Source organism: Vulpes lagopus, chromosome 11, assembly GCF_018345385.1.
Source record: "Vulpes lagopus strain Blue_001 chromosome 11, ASM1834538v1, whole genome shotgun sequence".
Lineage (NCBI taxonomy): Eukaryota > Metazoa > Chordata > Mammalia > Carnivora > Canidae > Vulpes > Vulpes lagopus.
Window position 1 is genome coordinate 104,364,898 of NC_054834.1, and position 4,368 is coordinate 104,369,265.

Here is a 4,368-nt window from a genome sequence, read left to right on the forward strand (position 1 = left end):
AGAGGATCAGATGATTAAAACTCTGCCATTTTTGGTTATTGTTTGGGGGTTTTAGGTGGTGAACTATTGAAAAGATAAGTCAATTATAGAGAAGTGGTGAGATCTTTATGGAAATTCATGACCAGTTCTACAACTTTGTTGCTTTCATTTTTACATTAAATAGAAGTAAACTACTCACATACCTAACAAAAAGTTTGATGTTTGAGACATTTAGTTCTTTCAAGGCCAAACAAACCTTTATGGATGCAAAAGAAGATGGGAGAAGATTTCATAGACGATCCCTGCCTACATCTCCAGTCTTACCTCTCTCGAACTCTCCTGATGCCCCTTCTACTCCTGCTCTTCTGAACTGCTTTCATTTCCCCCAAAAGTGCTAAGTCGCTTCTGCTTCTATGCCTTTCTACAGATTACTCCACCTCTGCCTGGAATGTCCTGCCCTCTTCCTCCTCCACCTAACTTAAACACATAGTCCAGCTCTGGTTTCAGCCCCATCCTACTCAGGAAGCCATTCCTGAGGGAGGAGCCCTTTCTCTCCTCCTGAGATCCCGTTTTAGTCATTGTTCCAGTCTATGCTGTAAATGCCCATCTAGGCCTCTACCTCCCCAGCTACGAATTAGCAACTTGAGGGCAAAGACTGTGTATTCTTTATTTTTTTATTTTTTTTATTATTCATGATAGTCACAGAGAGAGAGAGAGAGAGAGAGGCAGAGACACAGGCAGAGGGAGAAGCAGGCTCCATGCACCGGGAGCCCGACGTGGGATTCGATCCCGGGTCTCCAGGATCGCGCCCTGGGCCAAAGGCAGGCGCTAAACCGCTGCGCCACCCAGGGATCCCCAAAGACTGTGTATTCTTTATCATGGTGCTATGGACATCCAACTGACATTTTTTGGATAGATGAATTTTAAGTCTTCAGACTTTTTATACACCCTGGGTACCTCCGTGATGACTGCCCATTGCCAAGTTAAGAAGACGTGTCCTAAAGCCTGGGGTCCTAGGTGCTTCGCGCTCTTGGGAGTTACCTTCTTTCTGTGCTGGTCTCACCGGCCCCTCTGCAGTTGTCATTCTTTGCAGCTTTCAGTATTTTCTGCCAACTTCTGATTACGTTACCATAGACGAGGAGGGTGGGGAGTGGGGACTATGCTCAGAGATCTAAGGGTTAAAATAAGAAGAAAGTCTTGTATTCAGAAACGTGTGCTTCTGGAAATATCCCTACCTCTTTGACTCTCTGAAACCTATTTGAGGCAGATGTATAGGATGGAAGGCCTGTTCCTTAATTAGGGAAACTGTCATGGGTTATATATGTTGTCTTACACACCCTATTGCTGATAAATCCAGACTGTCCCAAATTTAAATCGTGTGCATTATAGGATGACTATGATATAATAGCTTTCTTTTTCCTGGCAAGTTACACGGTAGGCTTTGGAGCTTCATTTTTAGCCTTTCTGCCTTATAAGGAGTGCAGAAACTATACTCCTTACCCCAAAAGAGGCAGCCATTTTTTGGCTTGTCCTGCCAGGCAACTAGGGTAGTTTGTATCATTTTTCTGTTTCTTCCTGACCAGAAGCTGGCATCTATATGCCTTCTTGGGTCTCCTTATTACTGCTGCAATGCTTTATTTCATCAGGATGTTGCAACTCTGATTTTTCTTGCTTCACTAAAGTGTGTGATTTGGTGGAACTGTATCAGCAATGACATCACCACCACATTCACTTTGGTGGTTGGCATCTTAAGTCATCAATGGAAGCATTGTGGAAAACCACACAGGGTCAAGGTCCGTCTTGTTCAGAAAGTTTGTACAGTACTTGGGCGGAGAATTCCCAAAGACCCAAAGCATGCTATGCTTTTCATAGCATGTAAAGAACCTCAAATATTATGTCCTTAAGTTCAGGACTACTATTAAACACTAGGCCCTACTCTTCTTTGGGGGTTGGGGTTGAGAAGGAATTGACACCAAAACAAAAATAAATGCTGGAATACGTTCTCTTCAATGGTGTGTTACATCAGATAGAAATATCTGAGAACTAATTGTCCTCAATCTTGGCAGGCCACTGAGTTTCAGATACACCTACTGAAATGATAGGAATGAAACAGCCCTGAGAGTCTTGGTGGTTGCTTTGATGCAGTGAAATGCAAGAAACAAATGTTTCTTGTACAGCTCTGCAAAGATAAGCTGAACATAGAACTTACCGACGAGGCTAACTTCCAAAATTGACCAGGGATCGTAATCCTTTAAGACGTCAGAGGCACCTGTGAGTGTCAACTTTGACAAATCAGTCTCGTTGTGTCTTTACCAAATCTTTGTGGAGAGGCGTTCCCCCACAGTTTTGCAAAATACCAGACAAGGGAACGGATTATGGGTGTATAAGGAGTTACCTGAAGGTTTACATGTGGAAGCTGATCAAGACCCAGCTGCTCTGACATATCTCCTTTATCACCTGCTGAAGAGAGCCTAGAGTTTCCAGCTTTTGAGACATTTGTTTGGGTTAAGATATAATCACCAAAAGGTTCCTACTGGAGGTTCCCCCTAGAGCATGTTGATAGAAAAAAGAAGGCCTCAGGCCTAGCCCTCTCACACCAAACTCATTAATAATCAGCATATCAATGTGCCGACTTTGGTTTGGTTTGGCTTTATCTTTATGTGTAATTCATGGGCATCACTTGGCGTTTTGGGAACCAGAGAAGAAGAAACCAGAAACAGAACAGGTAAGACTGAGTTCGTTCACTGCTTAGACACTTGGTCCATTTCTCCTTGGGGCAGCACTGACCCTGAGAACAGTCTTGAAGGAGAAAGAAATGGGGCACCCCAGACGGGACACCCGGGACAGGAAGCAGGCGAGGATGGAGTTGCTGGGGAGGAGATGTAGAAGGCAGCTGAAATGGACGCTACGGTGATTTGGGGAGAAGAATCTGCAGAGAGCACAATCCCTCAGGCATAATGCTATTGCTTTGGCTTTTTTTTTTTTTTTTCTATTGTTGCTGAAATGGCTTCTATGTCCCACTAACTTTAAGATAGAATCTTTTTTTTTTTTTTTTTTTTAAGCAACAAAGAGAGCATTGCGAGTGGGAGGTGGAGGGTGGGCAGAGGGAGAGGGAGAGAGTATCCTAAGCCCGACACAGGGCTTAATCTCATGACCCTGAGATCATGACAAGAGTCAGACACTTAAGGGACTGAGCCACCCAGGTGTCCCTAAGGTGAAATCCTTTTTTTTTTTTTTTTCTCAGTTCAGGTTTAATAGAAACAACAAAAGATCAAAAGTGATGCCCTGCTACTGTACACATCAGTTGGCCTGCCCCATAGCACAGCTCAGGCCATTCTCTCCAGAGGAAGCAAGGCTGGCCTCCCCACCCCCTGCAGGAAAGGGTTGTCTTGTCCCATACCACATCTGCAGAGTCTAAAGCCTTGTTTTAAGCATGACAATTGTACAAAAAAAGATTCTGTTTTCATGGATGCCCACTACAGCCCGGCCCTGAAATGGCGAGGCGCTCACTTCTGCTTAGAGAAATATTCTTTGCTCTTCTGGACATCAGGCTTCATGGGATCACTGCCAGGCTTGCAGCCAGCTGGGCACACTTCCCCATGCTTGTCAGTGAACTGGAAGGCCTGAACCAGTCGCAGAGTCTCATCCACAGAGCGACCAACAGGAGGGTCATTTTCGGTGATCAGCCGAAGGATACCTTTATCATCAATGATAAGGAGGCCCCTGAACCAGACGCCTTCATCAGCCTCTAAGACTCCATAGTCCTGAGCAACGGTACGCCTGGGGTCTGATACCAAGGGAATGTTCATGGGTCCCAGTCCTCCTTGTTCCTTGGGTGTGTTGATCCAAGCCAGGTGACAGAAATGAGAACCCACAGAAGCACCGATCACTTGACAGTTGAGTTTCTTAAATTCTTCTGCCCTTCACTGAAAGCAATGATCTCCGTGGGGCACACAAAGGTGAAGTCAAGAAGATAAAAGAAGGATACGACGTATTTTCCTTTGTAATCAGATAGGCTGAGGTCTTTGAACTGGCCACCCGGCAGAACAGCCGTGGCTTTGAGGTTGGGAGCAGGATGCCCAATTCTGGCATTTCCTGAAGACATCCTGCTATGGGCAGCACAGAAGAGACTAACCACCGAAGACCAGTCAGGAAGAAGATGCCCCTAAGGAGAAATCCTATTAAGCGCCTTAGTATGCTGGATGGTGAGTCTTGTGGGAACAATGAAACTCATCATTTTTCCGAGGAAGCTTTTAGATGCCGCTGCCCCCGGCGTTTGGAAAACAAATGTTCTAATTTAGAATTTAGGCTCTAATCAAACTGTTGGTTACCAAAGTCACAGCTACGTTTAAGATAACGGTCTTTTCCCATCTCTCTATTTGACTCAAA

The 4,368-nt window shown here is 45.0% G+C and overlaps 1 pseudogene; it reads right to left on the reverse strand.

Moving 5' to 3' along the window:
• Nucleotides 1-3,485: 3,485 nt before the first annotated feature.
• Nucleotides 3,486-4,084, reverse strand: LOC121472177 (annotated as a pseudogene).
• Nucleotides 4,085-4,368: the final 284 nt, after the last annotated feature.